We start from the raw sequence: 22,745 nt of genomic DNA, 5'->3' as shown, positions 1-22,745 counted from the left end.
TTCTTTTTATATTATTGACCTCAAGTCACTTACAGAATGTAATAACTTCATTGTTCTTTGTCATCAGGATTAAGGTCAATCCATTAGTCCAATAGCAAATATTTTTAAATTAAGATTCCCCATTTCCCTAGTGGTACTCTTATGCAAATAGCTCAAAACCTAGCAGAAGCATGCATATAAATATAAAGAGTTCTACTTAATATCCCCAAAACTTAGTAGTTAAGAACCATATAAGTAGGAAAGCTTTCATATAAGCTGTCTTTCCAACTCCAAATTGCTTGATTATTCAGAAAATGCTTCTCCAGTTTGAGTCCCTGACATTTTTTTCTTCTGCTGCCTGCTATCCAGGCAGGTTTTATAAAAAAATAACTCACAGAAAAAGGGAAAAGTTACCCATTCATTAACTGAAAAAGCAGAATAACTAGTAAAATTATAAGACACTAAAAAAAATAAATTCAAGAAGATACAGATAAGTGGAAAGATACACTGTGTACATGGATAGGAAGAATTATCATCATTAAAATGTCCATATTACCCAAAGCAATCTATATATTCAGTACAATTTTTACCAAGATACCAATGGTAGATTTCAGAGAACTAGAATAAATATTCTAAAAACTTATATGGAACCATAAAAGACACCAAGTAGCCACAGCAATCTTGAGAAAGAACAAATTTGGAGGAATCATACTACCTGCTACCAAACTACACTACAAGTGCATAGTAATCAAAACAGCATAGTACTGGCCTAAAAATAGACATCAGATCAATAGACCAGGATAGAAAGACCAGAAATAAATCCATTCTTTTTTGGTCAATTAGCATTTGACAGAGGAGGCAACATACAATGGGGTAAAGTAGTCTCTTCAATAAATAATGTTGGGAAAATTGGACAGATGTGCAAAAGAACGAAACTAGACCACCTTCTTACATTATACACAAGATTAAACTCAAAATGGTTAAAGACTTAAACATTAGACACAAAACCATAAATTTGCTAGACAAAAACATAAGCATAAAATATCAGATATTTCTTGTAGAAATATCTTTTCTAATATGTTGCCTCAGGCAAGGAAAACAAAGAAAAAAAATAAACAAATGGTACTACATCAAACTGAAATTTTTAGCACATCAAAAGAAAGCATTAAGAAAATGGAAAAAATAACCCACTGAACAGGAGAAAATATTCACCGATGATACATCTGATAAGGGGTTACTATACAACATTTATAAAGAACTTAAACTCAACACTAAACAAAAAAACAAATCCAATTTAAAAGATAGGCAAAGGACTTGAACAGACACTTCTTCACAGAGAACGTGCAGATGGCCGATAGACATATGAAAAGATGCTCAATGCCACTAATCATCAGAGAAATGCAAATTAAAACCACAATGAGATACCATCTCACACCTATCAGAATTGTTATTATCAATAAATCAACAAACAACAAGTGTTGGAGAGGATGCGGAGAAAAGGGAACCCTCATACACTATTGGTGGGAATGCAGACTGGTGCAGCCACTGTGGAGAACAAGATGAAGTTTCCTCAAAAAATTAAATATGGAATGGCCTTATGACCACCAATTCCACTTTTAGGAGTATAGCCAAAGAAATCTGAAACACTAATTTGAAAGAATATATGCATTTCTATGTTTATTGTAATGTTATTTATGATAGCCAAAATCTGGAAATAGCCCAAATGTCCTTCAGTGGATGAGTGGATAAAAAAAGCTGTGGTACATTTACACAATGGAGTGTTACATGGTCATAAAAAAAAAAGAACTCACCTTTTGTGACAGCATGGATAGACTTGGAGAATATTATGCTAAGTGAAGCAAGCCAGTCAAAGAAAGACAAGAACCATATAATTTCACTTATATGTATAATCTAATAAACCAAATAAGCTAACAAAATAGAGACAGACTCCTAGATACAGAGGACAGACTGACAGCTGTCAGGTTTGGGGGGCAGGGTTAGAGGACTAGGTGAAAATGGTAAAAGGATTAAGCAAAAAAAAAATTGTTACATCCAGACAACAGTATGATTACCAGTGGAAAGAGGTGGGGAGGAAACAAAGTAAAGGGGAGATAAATGGTGATGGACGGGCACATGACTGAGGGTGGTGAACACACAATATTGTACAATATTCAGATGCTGTATTGTAGCACTGTATACCTGAAACCTATATAATTTTATTCACCAGTATCACCCCAATTAATTCAATTTTAAAAATACTAAACTGAAATATGTTTCTTAATAAGAAGTTATGCTCCTATGACCAAATGCATGGGAAATGTAATCTCTTCTAAAGAAATTCTGTACTGTTTATGAATGGAAACATTTTCAGATCAAATAACTAAATATAAGAACAGCACTGGGAATCATAGCTTTGGATCTGTTTGTTAACTTTTCTCCTAAAGCACAAACTTTCTCTTCATGTGGTGTTAGCACACATTTTCCTATTCAAGAGGTGAGCAATGGAATGGCCAGATAAAGTGATACCCATAATAAAGACAAAAAAGGGTAAAAAAATAGGGTGAAATCATCATTAAGGTTAATATATCAATCACATTCCATGAGGTTGTATGTGGTTGCTAAAGATGGGCCACAGATTTAGTTCTGAGCTTCCTAGTAACCAAAGTAAGAAAGATGTATCATTTGTTTATTTTTTCAAGAAATATAATCTACTAGTATTTCCTTGGTCCCCTGTAGGATATTATAATCTTCTAAAGAAAAGTACATGATTAAGTGTTTTATATTAAAACATGGTAAGTTATTCAATAGAAGCACTCCTTTTCTGATTTAAGGGCCAGAGAAAGTCCTCTTTCAGATTTTTATAAAGCAAGTTTCTTAATTTTGATTATAATAGTAAATTTTACTATTGTGTGATGGCACACAATTACAGTGAATCAGGGACACAGCCATAATGATGTACCTGAGTTCAGAGGAAACGTAGGATAGGGACTCCTGAGCCAGCCTGAAGGAATCAGAGAAGTCTTTAGGTCTAGCCAGCATTTAGGTCAGTCTTGAAAATTGATGAATTACCTAGCAGAACATCCTCATATTTCAAGCAAAGAGAAAATGTAAATACAAATTCAAAAAAGCCAGGAGAGAAAGGAATGTTTAGGGATTCTAAGTAGTTCAGGTTTGCATTTGTATATTTTCATTTTGAGCAATAAATAAAGATGGTTGGGTAAGCAGGAAGTCAGACTATTACTAGGTGCTTTGAATATCATGGAAAAAAATTTGATTTGCTACAAATTGAAAGCAATTGAGGGGTGACAATTATATTTTTAAGTTAGAAAGAATAGAGGGGAAAATGCTGGAAAAGTTAGGGAAAGATTACAGGCTGGAAGAAAAGGAAACTAATGTAATAACCAGAGTCAGAGGTGATTAGCTGGAACTTGACATATAGCAAGTATAACAGCACAAGAAAGATAAGAAGAGGTCTGGGAAATATTTAGGAGCTCAAATATTCATGTATTGATTTGATTGAGAAATTTTGACTCATGCTGACGTAAACAAAGAACAGTTTTATCTTTCAAAAACTGCTTCTAATTATACTCTTTCTCCTGAGAAGTAGGATGTTTTCATAATAGCTCAGTAAAATTTCATAATATTTTAGTCATTTGGATTCTTAAAATAGACTTTTATCCTATTCAAAATTATCCTTCTTCAGCATAGACCAGACTTATGGGAAGGGGTTTTCAGTTGGTTTTCTTCATTTTCCTCCATTCCCCTTCCCCACTGACACATTCTGCAAGCCTGTGTCTATCAATGGCTGCATGTAGGAGAGGGGTGATGTTGGTTTAGGTGAGCACCACGGGTTGGTTCTGGCAGATACATTGTCCCCTTTCTGTTGGCCGCTGCCTCTCAGGGTAAAGCAGTCTGTGAGACAGACTGCCAAGTACTGATCTCTTCTGAGGGTACATTTGTTTGTGTTGGGAGGATGGTACAAGGCCATCCCTTACAGTCTTCTGACATGGGAGATCTGCCTGACAGCCAGTTCCTCCTGTGGGACTCCCTGCCCCTTTTCCTGAGAATATTTGTTCATCCCACAACTTTTTCCAGGTGAGGACCCATAACCACTGAATTCCCACAGTACTTGGTACCATGGTACTTGGTGGTAGAGCTAAAAATATGGCTTAGACCTCAGTCTCCAGTCTAAACAAAGGAAATTTAGATTACTACAGCCTTACATGGAAATCTAGTCTGCCTAATGGTGCTCCCTGTCTCCATTGCCCTGTTTTCTCTTGACTTTCCTTCACATCCCAAGAACATGGGATGCTCTGTCAGTTTGATGGCTCCACAACTTTCAGGCAACTCCACCAGTCCCCAACTCAACGTGATGTGGAAAGGGAAGTTTTAGACACCTATAATCTTGCACAAGAAGGAGAGAAAAGTTGAATGTTCTCTTTTATAGGGGAAGTGAGAAGTGGCTGGGAGGATTACCAGGCTCTGCCTGTTCCTAATAGGAGGCACTACATTTTCTTCTCCCAGTTCCTTCTTGTGCCTCTGGCTGACAGTGACCATTCAAGTAGATTCTGCTGTACATGTGGGAAAAGTGAGTGTCTCACCTGAAGAAAATAGATGAGGCCTTTAATGTAATGTCTTCTTCTACTGATTACTTCCAGGCACAGGAAAAAAATTCAGTTTCTATGTCATGCTGTTTTCTTATATAACTTTTGGAAATATTAAATGTAGATGGTAAAGATCCACTTAAAATATTTGCAAAATGTTTGCCCTGGGAAGCTGAAGAAGTGATGGAATCATCTACCAGGATGAATGATACAAAAAAGATGATGACAGATGAGAATATCATCCATTTTAGATAAGTTTAGTTTAAAATGCTTTAGGGAGAACCAGGCAGAGATATTCAGAGATTAGTTGGTTTCATCCATCTGTATCGTCAAAGAGAGAAACTTGAGTTGTAGGTTATAGATTTGCAAGTCATTGGTTCACAGTTGAAACTATGGATATTGATTTTAAAAATACAAGATTTTCCTCAGCTAAAACAAAAACTTTACTTCTCTCACAAATTTGAAATTTTTCACAGAATTGTAGAACTTTTGAAGTAGATACCTCCAATGTCATTTATTTGGTTCTGCTGATTTTTTTAAGTGAGAGCACCTATCAAATCTTCTACAATTTAATTTTAATATGGGCTTTTAATTCTCTGAAGATACTCTAAACAACACAATTGCTCTGTATTATTTGAAAAAAAATAACATATAGATGCATTTGTGTAGGAGTAAAGATTCTATAATGTTTATTCTTTGTGATCAAAGGGTAGATTTCACCCTCTGATCCCAGCATCATTCTTTACGGTATGGGAACTGGGCAATTAAGACCACAGATTATTTTCTTGATGTCCATCACATTGATAAATCTTAGGCAGCTACATGAGTCCTTTAAAGGAAATAATAAATCTAATAAATGTACCTCAGTAACCATTTCAGACTATATTTATGTTCTGAAATCTAAAGATTTCATTAAGCTTTCTTAAGAGTTCTTACAGAGAGTAAGAACATAGCTTCAACTATATTTCCCCACCTTTATGAGATTTCTCATTGAGAAAGAGTCACAGATATTATTTTCTTTTACTGAATGAGATTAAATTACACCAGCTCTTAGAAGCAGAATGCTTAGAAGCAGTCTTATTGGCTGTAAATTTTCTTTCTATTATTTCCTAGGCAATTAACAAGGTTGTTGTTATAAGAAGCCTTCCCAAGTTAAACTGCAAAAAAAAAAAATCACTATTTGTTATTATCTCAAGTTGTAGGAAATAATTTCTTACCTACTTACAGCATACCTGCACAAATGCAAATTAATTTTCTATACCATTTTAAGAAATTTTGGTTTGAATTTATAATTTTTATTTTTTTAATTTTAAAGACTATTAGATGCATTAGGTATAGAAACTGGGTTTAAAAGTATGTGAATGACTCTACCATGAATTTTATCCATCCAACTGACCAAATCAGCTAGTTACAAATCAATTATTTAACAACCTACAGGTTTTAGAAAGGACTCAATTGAGCTGATGGTTTCCAGTGCAATAGTTAGCTGCATAGCTAGCTGTTTGGCTGCCTGACCACCACTTTCGTCATGTCATGACTGAGTTTGTGGTTCTGTGTGAGCATGCATACACCTATAACCAGATATTGGTGCCAAAAGAAGAGATTGCCATAGCTATCCAATAATTTAAAAACTGGTAAATGCTATATAGTAAAAGGGATATTTATAAAAAGCACAAATCCTGGAACATTATGGGTACCATTATGTTTGAGAGTAACTAAAGTAAATCAAATTTGGGGGAAATTATTCAAGGCTGTAGAGTATGATGCTTTTGGCTGTTGATCAAAGCATGTAAAGAATCTAACCCTTATAACCTATGTTATAATTACTTAGTATCTCACTGTAGTGCCAGCTTTCAATAAGAAGTTGCACTTCAGCTGTGTTCTTTGACACAAAAATACTTTTGATATTCCTAAGACTTGTTGGGAACACACGATTTGAGTATTAGGTAAACATGTAAAGATTGCCTTTAATATGAATCCCTGCAGATAGGTTCTCTATTACACTAAATATACATAGGCCATGTTTCCTTAGACATTTTCCTTCCTTTTTAAAAGAAACTTAAAAAAAAACCTTTCATTTGAACTTTTCTAGTTACTTGGCTTTCTTCTACTTTTCATAAATTAACACTGACCATGGCCTCCAAAAACAATGCAGCTAGGTGTCATCAGAAACTGTTAGCAGGAATAAAGAAATGTACTTTTCCATAACATCTTCAGCTTTTTTTGTTGACAGTCTCCAGCTCTTCCCCTACTGAAGGTTCTCTTTCGGAAAGTTATCATCTGATCAACAATGCTCCTATAAATTTATAGTCTAATTATGGTCATCATGTATTACTACTGACAAGCCATACTGTAAATAAACACAGAAATAATAGAAAATAAATTGCATATAACTAAAACCATAATTTTTCAAGAGAATTATTGTGACACACGTTTCTGTGTGTGTCTGTGAGTGTGTGATGTACAGATATTTTTATTATTATTCTTAGACCCCATGAATCAATTGGAGAAAAAATTTAAAACATCAGAAATCCTTTAATACAATTAGGAAAAGAAATTCTATTCACTTTTGAAGGTGTCTTGTTATGCATTGAAGACAAAGACATGCTAGAGGCCTGGCTGGTATGGCTCAATGGACAGAGTGCCGACTTTTGGACTGAGGGGTCGCTGGTTTGTTCGATTCCCAGTCAAGGCACATGCCTGAGTTTCAAGCTGGTCCCTGGTTGGGGGCATGCATTAGACAACCAATTGATGCATCTCTCCCTCTTTTTCTCTCTCTTCCCCTCTCTCTAAAAGCAAACAAACAAATAAATAAATACAATTAAAAGGAAGAAAAAAAGATGTGCTAGAGTCACACTGTCCAACACAACACTTCCTGTGTTTAGCACTTGAATGTGGCTAGTACAAATTAAAATATACTGTAAAAATATATATATTCTGAATTTCAACTTTTTAGCATGGAAAAAAGAATGTGAAACATTAAGGTTTTGGTGTTGATTAAATGTTGAAGTGATAATATTTTGGAAATATTAGGTTAAACAAAATAGTTATCAAATTAAGCACACCTGTTTCTTCTTTTTAATATAGCTACAAGGAAATTTGAAATTGTATATATATACTCAAATTGTATTTCCATTGGATTGATCTACATTAAAAAATTCATTTTTTCGCACACAAAAACCTGAGCTAATTTAAGACACTTTGCTCTCAAACATGACTGGAAAGAATTAGTGCATTCTGAATTATAAGATTTTTGCTGAAGGATGGTATTCTTGCAGAATCGTGGATAAGTACATGTGAGTGATTTAATAAATGTAGTGGATATTGTGTTGATATGTAAAACCAGGATTTTCCTCCTTCACCTAATTAAGGTACTGTCTGGCACTGCCTATGTTTAACCTCAGAAAAGTGATGACCCACTAGATTCCAGAGAACAACAATAAACATTCATCTCTGAATTTTAAAAGTCTAGAACTTGGGACATAAACAAAAGATTTAGGAGGATACCCTAAGCAGTCTGAGTGAGTTTTTATCTCTAAAACCAGATGAAACTTACCCCAGCTGGGGGGGGCGGTGCGGTGGGGAGAGAGAGAGGAAGAAGATGTAAGAAAGTTTAGATAGCATCATATCCCATGAGAAGGGGCCTGTGCCCTGCATTTCATGTAAGCCACCAACCTGGGAGTGGCCGGTGGGAAAAAAAACACCCACACACAGGGGACCTGAGTCTTATGCAAGCAAGTAGCCAGGTCCCAGAGTTCTGACTTGAACCCAGCCTGGCACTGGGGCTGTAAGATAGACTGAGAAGGTGGATTATTCGAAAACAACCTTATTTAGTCTCACTATGTTTCCAGAGGCCCCAAAAAGTTATGAAAGAGAACACCTGAGTGTTTCCAAGAGAAGCAGGGAAATGACTGAGAGTTGGACAAGGGTGAGAGATGTCAAAGTAGCAGCCAGTGTGGATGGAGGAGCAAGAACAGGCTGGGACTATGTGCATCTCAGTGCAGGACTGAAGAGTCCAGGCCAGATTCTCTTCTGACTCTGTGAGCTGATTGCTAGTTTCAGGATTCCTATAATAAACGCACAATTTGGGGAGAAAAAGAAAGAAGTGAAAGTCTGAAATAGAAATTAGGTTATTTGGAAAAAAATAAAGGAGATTATATTTCCTACATACCTGAATTTAATCTCACGAGCTTTAGATCTGCTGCTCTGTGATCAGTGAGGTAGCAAAGATCATGAACTAGTTTAAAATTATGGATGATTTGGAAAAGCTTTTATTTAGTTTATTTTATGAGCATATATCTTACCAGTAAAGAAAAGAGTTTTAAATACACTCTGGTTTATGTCTAGTGGCCACCCCATTGTATAAGGACCAATCTTAGTGTGTCTTTTAGTTCTCTCTCTCTCTTTTGGTCTTTCTTTAACCACTACTTCTCCATTGTACCTGTGTTTGGTTTGGGGAGAATTTTTAATTTCCAGTGCTATTCTTCTGTGTCTTTAATTCTTTATTATGATTTTTAAAAAATAAACAGAAAAGTTGAAACAGTACAATGAACACTGTATTCATACCACCATATAGATTCAACAGTTAACATTTTGCTGTATCTGTTTTATAGTTTTCTTTCTATAAATACACACATTTTTCTAAAATGTTTGAAAATAAGCTTCAGACAACATAATGCTTTCACTCTTATGGCCTTCAAAGTGAGTGACATTCTGTCACATAAGTATAATACTATTAACATAACATACCTAAGAAAATTAACAAAAATCCCTTGCTTTCATGTAGTAATATTCAGTCCATATTCAAATCTACCCACTTATGCCACAGATGTGTTTTCTTGCTCCTTTGTATATTTAAAGAAGAATTGAGGCTAAGTTCACACACTGTATGTGATGTTACATTTGTTTGTTTGTCTGTTTCTCTTAGGGAATAGTTCTCTTTATAGATTAATCTTTTTTTTAATGACCTAATTTTTTTGAAGAGTCCAGAACAGTTTTCTCATAAAAATGTTCCACATTCTGAATTTATTTCCTCATTGTGTAGTTTAATATTTTCTCCTACGTTGAAGGTTAGGTCCACAGGCTTGATTACATGCAGTGTAAACTTTTTTTCTTTTTTTGGCGAGAATACAGCATGGGTGGTGTTGTGCGTTTCACATTGCATCACATCTGTGCTGGCATACGTCAGGTTGCCCCCCATTTGGTCCTTCAGTAAAGTGGCTACAACCAGATCTCTCCACTCTAAAGACACATGTTCCACTTTGCAATAAGTAAGTCGTCTATGGGGTTATTGGGGTTATTTCAGACCTTTTCTAACTCCATTTGTCATCCTTCCTTCCTTTACTGCTTTGGTTCTTAACCAATTGCTTACCTCAAAGAAGTTATTTCCTCTCCCGGAAGCTTCCATTTTTTCCTTCTATTAACTAAGAACAAACATAAGGTAGCTAGTTCTTAGGAGTTAGTGAAGTAAAGTGCATGAAACGGTTTTGTAAATTGCACAGTGGTTTGCAATTGGAAACTGTCTTTATTCCTATAAAAATGTAGTGTCAGACAGTGCTCTGCGGAGTCTACTCATTCAGGGGAAGTGGTGGTGTTCTGGTACATGCTCAATAGCCAGCTCTCCAAAGAGAAAGGCCTGCTTTTTAAATTGTGCCAATTTCTGCAGTGTGAATACTCCCACCCTGGCCAATTTCAAGCTCCCAACTCAATGTCAACCAGACTGCAAAATTCCAGAAATGTAACAATCCACTCATTTGAGCTTGAAAAAGCCAGTTCCAGCACACCACTGGAGGGAAGGTTGCAGAGGGCCGGTTGCCAGATTTAGCAAGTAAAAAGACACCAATAAAGTCAACATCTAGGACATACCAAACAGTCATTGGTCATATATCTGAATTCACATTTAACCAAGTGTCCTGTATTTTATCTGGCAGCCCTATGTAGAGGGTGTGTGTGTGTGTGTGTGTGTGTGTGTGTGTGTGTTTAGGGGTATTAGTGAAGGGCCTAACGAGACAGATCTCCATATTCACCCTTTTCCCCTAACAGCCTTGACCAGAGACCAGAGGCTCTGCATGTGTTTGCTTTATTTACATGTTTCTCTTTCTTTCTTTCTTTCCTTCTTCTCCTCCTTTGGTTTGGTCAGACAAATGCTACACCAGAATTTTTCCCACTCATACTTTGTCTTCAGGACAAAAAGGGACTTTGAGAAGGGGAATTAAGAAAATTAAGTAATGAAATAAGCAATTTTTATAAATTCTGAATTATTTAAAGAAGCTCTCTACCTGGATCAAACTCAATTCCAACACTTTTCAAAACATGTAAGTTAAACAAAAGTCGATAATTTTTTAGAAGGCTAAAAATTAGAATTTTCTTTAAGGAGTGTAAGAAAACGATTAGTATAAACTTAGTAGTTTATAGTAACTCTTACACATAGGTTTTACTGGCAATATTTAGGGGAAACAATTCCTTTTAAAATCATGCATGTGTAAAATAAACTGAAGAACTGAGTATGTCTCTAATTGCCATAGTGGGGTAGGATATACTCTGGCCAGATAGTTACATAAACATTCATATTAACAATATTTATCTTTAGAGTAAGAAGAATAGGGAGAAAAAAATCCTTTTGTTGTCATTGTGTTACAGCTTGAGTGTGCTTCTTCCCTATAAGAAGAAAGCATGTATGTATTAGTTTATAAGGCACTAAAACAACAACCACAACAAAAACAAAAACAAAAACCAGACTGGTAGTGTAAACAACAGAAATGCATTTCCTTGCAATTCTGGAAGCTAGAAATTCAAAATCAAGGTGTGGGTAGGTAGGTTTTTCTCTGAGGCCTCCTTGGCTTGCGGACGGTCACCTTCTGTGTCCTCACGTGGCCTCTTCCCTGTGTGCTCCCCTCTGATGTGTCTTTGTGTGCCCTGGCCTTTTTATAAGGACACCAGTGGTACTGAATTAGGGCCCAACCTAACAGCCTCATTTTAACTTAATCCCTTTTTTTTAAGGTCCTATCTCCAAATGTGGTCAACATTCTGAGGTACTGGGGCTTAGGACTTTAATATATGAATTTGGGGGGTGGAGTAGGGTACATTTTAGCCCATGACAACATACTTTGTACTATGCATTTTAAGGACACAAGAGTTGTAATATATATTTCTAACTTTTTCTCACCAGGAAAGAGTCAATTCATCAATTCTAGTCAACTCACTCAGCCAGAGGCCAGACTCCTTCGCCAAAGCCCTCCAATCGCTTCCTACTGTGCTCAAAGTAAAAACGAAACGACCTTTCATTATGACCTACAGGCTCCATTTGATATGCTGTCCCCCACCCTCTCATCTCTCTGACTCTGCCCCCCACTTCTCTATCACTGAACCCCCCTCGGTGCCCTAGGCCTCTCTGCAGTCCTCCCACCGAAGGGCTTATGCACTGCCCTCTGCGTGCAATGCTCTTCCTCCTATTTCTTCTCTTCCTTCAGTTCTTCTTTACTCAAATATTAACTTCTTGTGAGGTCCCTGGCCACCTATCTATCTAATATATAGTCCCCCACCCTGACTTTTCTTAATTTAGCATTCCTGTCGCTACCATTCTGTAGCATTTATCATTGTATTTAATATTTTATTTATTGATCTTGTTTATCTATTGTCCCACACGTATATATACTAGATTTTTATCTGCTTGATCAACCGCCATATCCCTTCCATTTAGAGCACTGTCTGCACATTGCAAACACTCAACAAGCACTTTGAATGAAATGAATCAAAGAATGTTGAGGTTCAGTTTGGATTTATCTTCTTTCATGTCCTCTTCTTCTTAAGAGGAGAGACATACACGCAGTGTATTCCAGGCCTTGGAGGTAGAGAGAATTAGGAAGGGATTGACTAGACTACCTGTCAATGCTTGGTCTTGGGCAAGAGTCTTATTCACCTGAGCCTTAAATGGGTAAAATGCTTAACAGAGTGATTGATATATTGTGATTCTAAATTTAAATCTGAGCTGAGAGACAGTGTTACAATTGATTAATCCGGTCTCTGAAAAAAAGATGGGGGTGGGTCTGTCATAAATGCCCTGATTAAAATAATCTGCCTTCATGATCCTTATCATGCCATATCGTTTTCCTTTCATTGCACAGAGATTATCTCCAAAACCAGTTAAAGAAAATTACCACAACTGATGTAGCTTCTTTTGGTTTCATAGCTAAGAAGTTAAAAAAAACAACAAACAAACAAAAAAGATTTTTTACCATCCCTAATATCTTATTATTTGGGTGTCCTATATATTCTGTTTTATAATTTGATTGTCTGTTTTTGCCCTACATTTCCAAAAATTTCTTAGAAACTTTTTAGAATTTTCTTAGAAATTATATCATTTGGAAGGGATCTTTCAATTATTTTGTCTATATCCTAGATTCTTCTAACTGGGGGAGGCAAAACTCAAACTGAGACTTGTCCAAAGATACACAGAGCTATTGGGAGACCAGGAACACATCTGAGATGTAGAAGGAAACGAATGTTGCCAGCCCCACATGAGTTTTGGAATGTAGTTTTTCAATAAGGAAATTGAGGCTTGGCTGAAGGGCTATGAAGCTATCCCTTCACTTAACTGAAACTATCTTTCTGCCTTCACCTCCAGTTCTTTCCATTATACAACTTTGAGTCTCCCTTGTTTTTACTAATGAAGAATTACAGTCCTGACTTCGGTCTCCCACTGAGAAGGTGCCTCATTGCTTAATGGTCTTCTGGTAGCAGTGAGTATGAACTAAATGGTGCTTTGTGAAGATTCCTCATGATTTAAAGTGACTTGCATTTGTGAGACCACATTTGAGTTTATAACCTAACAAACTGCCACCATCCATTTTGAGAGAATGCAACTCACACACGATCCACCCTCTCCAGTCACAATGCCTACAAAATAATTATTCTAAGACTTTTATATTTCCTGAGACGAGTTTTCTTCCTCTTGCTTTTTCCTGAATGAGGAAGTGCTTATAATCTCACCTCTTAAATTACATTTTAAGGCCTCACAAACCATAGTAAAGGAAGGGGCAGAGTCAGCACTAATTTCATAAACTATCTGTAAGGGAATTAATTGCAACCTAACTTATTTTTCTTTTAGAAAGAAGTTGTAAAAGAATCCCATAAATTTTGAAGGAGGAATAAATTCTTTCTCAAAAGGGGTGAGAACTGTAGTAAAATGTTAAAATAGCACAAATTAAAGTTGACTGGAATCTCCTGTAAAACCAAACCAAGCCAAAGGGTAATAAATATCACTCTGAAGAAAAATCAGTGTCTTTCCAGCAATAAAACTGATTAAAATATTACATTTAAATGTGTGCTGTGAAAAACATTCTGAGTCAAGATACATAAAAATTATATATATCAACCAATAGTTCTCTAGGTTTAATTTAATGTTTGCTCAAACTTCTCTCTCAAAAGGGAAAATATATTGATTATTTTTTTTTTATGAAGAAGTTAATACATCCTGGAAAAATAGTTAAATCAAGATGTGACCTCCAAAATAGGGCCACTTCACTTGAGGGTGTATAATTGTTTCTTGATATTTGTAGTGTGAATATATAAAGTGTCATATAAATGTATAAAGTGTTATTTCTCAGTTTTCCACATGAGACTTCTCTGCATCCTATTTTTCTTTCAATTTCTCAACACGTTATCTCTTCTTTCTGTATGGCCACTGAGTAGTTAGGAATAGAAATTAACTTTGAATTTATTGAAAAATTATCGTTTTTATATCTCTGTTGCCAAGAATCCTACCATGCTTATAGCAGACTCACTCAAATATATTTGCCAATTGAGAATCTTAAGAAAATTGAATCCACAAAAGTGACATTTATAATGTATTCTTGAATCAAATGATTGATCTGAGATCAGTTGTTTATCATTATTTAAGGCACTCTACCCTCTGTGTTTTGTAAATAGTTAAGATTCTGTTAAATCTTCATGAGACTTTAATGACCTAATTTCACTATAAGATAGATATCAGGAGCATGTTTTGGAATCATAACCCTGAACATGAACCTTACCTATGTCACTCATTAGCTTGTTACTTGATTTCTCTACATCTCAGGTTCCCCGTGTGTAGAATGGGGATAATATTTTACTCATCCTTTTAAAGATGTTGAAATAATATATATTAGTGTGGGTGAAGCACCTGGAGCAATAATGGAAAATAAAAGAATGCTACTAATTTTTATTGTAATAACAGTTATGAAATATTTTATATTTACCAATAATTTGATTTGGATAAGTCAATATTTTGGATCTCAGCTATCTCATTTTTTAAAATGTGGTGGCTGAGCTAAGCTGTCAGTATTGTTCCTTCCAACTCTAAAAGCTAATAATTCTATGACTAAGGCAAGGCATACATGATCTGAAAGATCTATTTCATAAATTCTATGCGAATATCTGAACAGTGTTTCTCTCCCCATTATTGAAAATAATACATGACAGATGTGACCTAAAATAGTGGAAAGTGCACTGGAGAATTTAGAGTGAGATGCACTTGGCTTACACTCAACCCCAACAATAGCTGGCTTTGCCTTTTTGTCAAGTTACCTATTCATGGCCTACGATTCCCTATGACAGATATACTGCAAGAAATAAAGTGACAGACTATCATTTTATAGCAAACAATAAGTGAACAATATAATGATTTTAACAGATTTCACAGACTCCACAAGTTTATAGAGTTCTTGTGTTCTATAAACTTGTATAATCCCTAGCACACTGGGGGCATGGTCAGCTTCTAAAATGTTACCAGTCAGTCTTAAGGCACAAGATTTAATGCAGATTATCAACTTTACCACATTCCTCCCAGAAAACCTTCTAATTCCCTTCAAAGTTAATACAAAAAGAGAAAATAGGTGTCCCAGAGACTCTTTCTGCACTTGGTAAGCAAAATGGAAGACACAAGTTATGTAACCCTCAGCAAGTTCTGTGGCTGAGTTTGTAATATTTGGTAACTTCTTATTTGCATGTGCTTTCTTTGGATTTTTAAGTCTGTCTAATTTGGTCTGGGTTCTGAACATCATCTTCAGAAGTCAAACAACTTTTTTCAAATTTTAACAAGTTCCACCAATCCTCTCTGATGGGTTGGAGCGACCCTTTCACACCTCACTTTATTTTTCAAAGAAAATGCACCAGTGAAAACTATAGGAATTTATGGTGAGTAAACCAAATGTCTTCTTCATCTGTTTCACTCAACCCAACATTTGAAAACACTAAGTGATGTGGTTAGGCATGAAAGTGGGTTGGCAACCATAAAAATATTTTATACCCAAAAGTAGGCAAAGTCTCTGCCTGTGGTATGAAAGAACCCTCAGTGAAATGTATTTTGGCAATATTATTATTTTTATATTGTTGTATGCATATTTGTTTATAGTAGCCTGCTTTTTAATTGATATTTTATATTTAATTTATGTCTTTGTGTCCTATAGTCATTACAATAAACATATATTTTAAGGATAGTTTTTTGATATTGGACATCAAATAGGTACTTACTGCTAATTAGTTTTTTAATAAAGAATTAAGTTAATTTGTAAACTCTGATGGATGAGTCAAGGAAAGAAAAAACTGTTTTCCTGTGAATTCAAAATAAAACTATATTCATTTGTGTATAGATATACAGAAAGGAAACCTGTATATTTCATTCCATCTTAAGCCTATGTTCTTGTGCCACTCATTTTATTTAGAACAATTGATTACTTAGAGAAGTGATGAAATCCTATGTTTTCTGTCAATCAATTGACATCATAACTTCTTAAAGTACCATACAATTACCTCAACTATTTTTAATATATCTAGCTACATATATATCTTTTTAATAGATAAAAGTATTCCTAAAGATAGGCATGATAGACTACTGTATCCAGATCTGTGCATCTGTACTTTGAAATCTAAAAATACTTTGGATGCATTGTCAGCAGAATTCATAATATCTTATATTTAAGTGTATTATTAATATATTATAGTTCTTGATGTTCATAGTACTCAATGGACAGATATAAGAATGTATCTATACAAAAGTAGTTCTAGTTTGGGAGTGACAAAATAATATTTTATAAATATATTTCACATATAACTTTCAAAGTTAGCTCACATTGTATCATTCAATCCTGTTCATTTTTATTATTTCTTTTTCCATCCAAAGGCTTTTGTGGGACTCATTATTGAGTAGGCAGTGCATTCAGAGTCTAATGTCTAATTCAGAGTCCCTGGATAGTCCATCATATGCGACATCCCCTTGCTTCTGTCTCTGTACAAAATTAACCTGTCCTGGGTCCCCTTCCCTTAGGGGGCCATCCTGATAAAGTAGTAATGAGTGGCAGGTTATACTCATAAATAGCATGTACATCCCTACAGATTGCTGAAGTTAATGCCTTTATTTAGGAAGTAGGCATAAGTTTTAAATACTTTTTAGGATGATTGAAAAAGATTTTGAGCAGGTAAGCTGTTTATTATTTTTAGAATCATATTCTATTATGTAGCTACTTGCCATTTACTATGAATAGATCTACTCGGGAGAGAACCGACATAAATACAGTGTACAGGGTAGAATAATTTTCCAGGGTATTTGGCTACTCTACCCAAATAATTAATGTCTGAATTACAGGAGACACACATCACATGGACTTTGGACTTAGGTGGTATTTATACAAGGGTTCCTGTGTTTCAGGAGGAAAAGAATGATGCATACATGGCTAGCACTTTAAAGGAACACCAGCCTGTCTAGCTGCTCATTTAGTGAGGTGTGCTAACGAGTCAGTGGGGAGACTTCCAAGTATTCATTCATCTGTCCACATGTAAGCTGAGCACCAACCTTTGGCCAAGCAGTGCCACAGCAGCCAGAAGCTCCTGCAGGCCATCTCCTCCACAGAATCTGATTTGTACACAGAATGAAAAAGACATGTGCAGAGGTAACTAATTTCAATCTTTTTGAAAACTGGAGAGGATGAGGGTTCATTTTTTTTTAAAGAAGAACTGAATTTAAAAAGAGAGTGGGACGTTAGGAGCAAAGAAAGCCCTGCAAAGTAGCATAGACTTAGTTATCACGGATCTCACAGTCTGGTTTAGGTCCCACCACTGTGATGATCCAAATGTACCCCAGGGTATCCAGTATCCAACTCTCTTTCATTCTCTTCCTTCTACCTCAGAGCATGTTTTGTTTTCACCTTTATTTTAATACCAGTATTCTGAAATAGCTAGTTGTTCTTTTAAAACAGTTCTACCTTAGCAGGCTGATTGTTGAGATAAGTTAACTGTTGTACATCCAGATATGGACAATCAAAATCTGTAGAAATGCCATTGGATTCCAGGACTTGAGTCCTGTTTAAATATGTTAGGCTTTCCTTAGAAAGGAAAGAGATAAATTTCCTTATCCTGGAGAGTTTCTAAGTTTATGTTAAAGGTTTAAAAACTACGTTAGCAAATACAAAAATTCAACACCCTCCATTTCTCATCCTCACTTCATACAATCCCATACTGCATCATTCATCACATCAACCTTGTGTCCTTGTCAAATGGGTTTTGTTGGTTCCTCTTGATAAAACACCTTCTAAACTTGTTCTCATTCTCCCTTGTCCTAATGCCTACTTTCTTTGATGAAAGCCCAGCCCAAAAGCCATAAAAGCTTTCTTAGCAATCACTGTTCTCAAGCTTTTCATTCCAAAATGCCTCTGCTCATGTAGTTCAGTGCTTGCTTATGGATTACTTCATAATAATGTGATAACAGATCGTAATTGTGAGCTCTGAATATTGAAGGCACTGTTTCAGTGCCAAACAAGCATTATTCAATCCCCCCCAAAATCATAGGAGACAGACTTTTTATAGAAAAGAAGGGGCAGTGCCCTGGCCAGTGCAGCTCAGTTGGTTGGGCATCATCCCATGAACCATAAGGTTGCTGGTTCAATTCCTGGACAGGGTACCTGCCCGGGTTGCAGGTTTGGCCCCCAATAGATGTTTCTCTCCCACATCAATGTTTTTCTCCCTCCCTTCCCCTCTTTTTAAAATCAAAATCCTCTACAAATATTATATCTCCCATAGCACACAGAAGAATGTTGTGTGCTATTAATAAATAGTGACTGATGTAATGTCAAAGTTAAATAGCAATTACACTTGGATATGCATATTCTCATAATATGTCATGATGAGCTTGAAATCTGGAAGGAAATAAGAAGCATTAGTCACAAAAATTATATGGAAATTCTCTACACCATCACATTTATATATTATGAGTTCTAGAATAGCCAGATTGGTTAAGTTTTAGATTTCCAGGCATTTCCACTTAAACTCATATTGCAGATACAATTTTACATTAATTTTTAACTCCTAATGTCATCTTTGGCAAGAATCCAGAAGGATGCGGGAGAGGAGACAAAAACAGAAATGATGAGAAGATAATTACATGCTTGCACACCAGAACAATTGCTCTAAGACCTGCTGTAGTGAGAAGGATGCCATGAATCATGAAGTAAGACAGCTTCAGAGTTCAGTGGCTGACCACAGACGACTGCACGTAAACCACTTAACCTCTGAGAGACACAGACTCCACATATGCACAGCATGCATTCTTTAACTGCTCACCTGAGAAAGAAAGAGAGTAACTGAAAAAACAAGATCATGAAAGTGTTTTGTCCATATCGGGAGATGGTGGCCAAGTGCTAACTCTGCCAAGAATAAAAAATAAAAATATAAAATGTGGGTGATGACATACTCCAGATGAATATCCATTTTACAGACTAGACTAAAAATAATGTTCTTGCACCATTTAAGTTCAATGGTATTTTCAGTACTGTGATAGTATAAAAACAACACAAAACAAAACAAAATGTCTGGCTTTCTTTCATCCTTTCCTCTCTTCCTCTCGACTCCTGCACACCCCACCAATGTCAGAAGACATGGAGATAGCATAGGTGTGGGCTGTCTATGTAAGAAGATACTCTGTCTATTTGTTCTATATAAACATTTTCACGGTCAATAATCAAACACTTGGAAAATGAAAGGTGTCCAAACCTTTGACTTCCCTTTATATTTCATATCATTATTGAGTTTATTTGAAAACTAATTAATACTACAGTACTTGTAACATGGATGAGAAAAATAACAGCTTGTTGTCATTATCAGCATAGAGACTGTCACCATAAAGTCTTCCTTCCTCGACTCCATCTTTACAAACCCAATAGATTTAAAGGGTTATTTGATTCACATTTCCTTTTACTTTAAAAAATACATTGAAATATAGTCAAATTGCATTTCTAAAGCTTTTTTATTTTTGGTTTTATACAAGTTTACACTTGCAATAGGCAGTTATATGTTGTTTTACACACTATTCCAAAAGAAAATTCCAAAGTGTTGGAAATCTACTGGTACTAGTTAAATAGCTGTATGCAATAAATGAAAAAAAGTGTTTATTTTATGCAAAAGAAAAATGGGTCTGTTAACCCAAAGACAAACAGTATTGTTATAGGCATTATGTGTTGTTTGAAACCCCACAAAATTTGCATTTTACTATTTAGCCATGATAATGAGTTTTCTTCAGCTACTTGCTCTATTCATACCACTGAGTACAGGAAGCAGGGACTAAATATATATTCTAATTGATTCATTAACCATAATGTGTTTTTACATTTAACTCCACTTTGACTCAGACAATGTGGCCTTTGATTTGCAAATAACTGCGTGAGGAAAATCTTTAGCTACAGCTTAACACAAGAGAAATGACAGAAACATTTTTATTTTTTTATTTTTTTAAAGATTTTATTTATTTATTTTTAGAGAGGGAAGGGAGGGAGAAGGAGAGAGAGAGAGAAACATCAATGTGCAGTTGCTGGGGGCTGTGGCCTGCAACCCAGGCATGTGCCCTGACTGGGAATCCAACCTGCGACACTTTGATTTGCAGCCCGTGCTCAATCCACTGAGCTACACCAGCCAGGGCCACATTTTTATTTTTAGTAATCATATTTTATTGTATTTTTATTACCATGTATCCTCCTTATACCCTCTTCCACCTGCACCCACCTCCTCCCCCCACTATCACCACACTGCTGTCCACGTCCTTGAGTGATTCTACTTCTTTTCAGCTCTGTACTGGGGATAGGAATTGACAGGATCAAGCAAAAGAAAAAAAATATTAATGGTACATAAATTTTGTGAGGAAAGGTCAAGTTATATTTACAGCCACTAATGAAAGACTTAAAATATGATTGTATATTCTAAGTGTTTTTTGTTGTTGTTGTTATTTTGGAACCATTTTATAGAAGAGGTTGTAAAGAACATGGGAAAATATAGATTTTTCTCCTTTTTAAAGATTTTATTTATTTTTTAGAGAGAGGGGAAGGGAAAGAAAAAGAGAGGGAAAGAAACATCAATGTGTGATTGCCCCTCACGTGCCCCCCTACTGGGGACCTGGCCTGCAATCCAGGCATGTGCCCTGACTGGGAATCAAACCAGCAACCCTTTGGTTTGCAGGCCTGTGCTCAGTCCACTGAGCCACACCAGCCAGGGTAGTTTTTCAACATATAAATACAGAAGGTCATCACTTTACAAATTAAGTTTGATAAAGTTTACTTGTAAGTTAATAGCTTGAAAGTTGTTGATCATGCTTACAGAGATGGCAAAGTAGGAAATATTTGCTAAATCAAGCACATTAGACCAAAAAATTAGTGAAAAAGCATATTCTTAAAGTAGCATTTTAGTATTTATTTCTTAATTAAAGAACTCCTTAGCTATTCCACGTAGGAGTAGCTAAATAAATATTTTAAAATTTATGTCAAAAGGACTGTTAAATAAAAGAATAATTTGAAAAGTAATATCTACATGGTAATGACATTTGTGTGAAAAAAGACAAATCAAAACAAAACCATGTATTTACTTATATATGTAAACATATATGTGACAGAAAAACATTTCAAAATATTAACTTCTTGGTTTTACTATACTTATCTTTCTCTCACTAGAACCCTGTGGGCATGCTTAGATCATAGTGAAACAAGCAGAAATTCAAAGATACTGCTCACCTAAGTGTAAGAAAGATTTGGGTCATAATCAGAAACAATTTTCTGGATCACAAGTCTAGGTAAAGTGGGTTCAGAGAGAAGGGAGCAGGAAGACTAGAGCCTTCAGTTGGGAAGGAGCAGGGATCTCCATGGGACCACAGAGAAGAGTCAAAGGGTGGCTGGCCACACTTCCGCCAGTGTTGACAGCAGACCCCTGCTGTCCATCTCCTGGGGACATTTGCATGTCCACCAGCACAGAGGCAGAGAATTGGACATCATGTATACGGATGACCAGGAGAAAAGTGTCCGGAATCAGTGAAGTCTTTTCTAAAGATCCGAAGCAATGGAAAAATGTATGGAACAAGGCCTGAAAGGAAATACATCAGAGGATGGTGTTTCCATCTAGGGCAGTTTGTAGAATTGGGTAAGGAGAGGGTCAAAGAGAACTTTTGTATCATCTCTGGTGTAAAGGCTTCACAAGAAGAAAGTATTAACTTAGCATTTCTATAATTAAAATAATTTTGAATCACCGATTTGATTTTTAAAAGAAAACAGGAAGAGAAATTAGAAAAAATAGTTGAAAACATTTTTTGACTACTGATGATTTTTAAAAAGAGCAAGTTTAGAAAGTGTTAAGGGACTGCATGTTTGTTTCCCTCCAAATTCATAGATTGAAACCCTAACCCCCCAATGTAATGTAATGGTATAAGATGGTGGAGACTTTAGGAGGTGACTAGGTCACAAGGATGGAGCCCTCATTAATGAGATTAGTGCCCTTATGAAACCCAGCGAGCTCTCTCATCCCTTCTGCCATGTAAGGACACAGCAAGAAGACAGCAGCCACATAAAAGTGAAATCATATGGCATTTGTCTTTCTCTGACTGGCTTATTTCACTTAGCCTAATGTTCTCCAGGTCCATCCATATGATTTCACTCCTATGTGGAATCTAATGAACAAACTGAACTAACAAGGACAGTGGGGACAGACTCATAGATTGCAAAATGACATCCAGGGGGAGGGGAGGTTAGGGGGTGGAAGGATTGAGCAAAAAGGAAAAAAGACTCATGGACATGGACAACAGTGTGGTGATTGCTGTGGGTGAAAGGGTGTAAGGGGGCCACATGGTAATGGAAAAAATACAGTAAAGATTAAATAAAAAAA

This window comes from Phyllostomus hastatus, unplaced genomic scaffold, assembly GCF_019186645.2.
Source record: "Phyllostomus hastatus isolate PE091 unplaced genomic scaffold, TTU_PhHast_1.1 phas_scaffold_1066, whole genome shotgun sequence".
NCBI lineage: Eukaryota > Metazoa > Chordata > Mammalia > Chiroptera > Phyllostomidae > Phyllostomus > Phyllostomus hastatus.
This window is presented reverse-complemented; position numbering follows the sequence as displayed.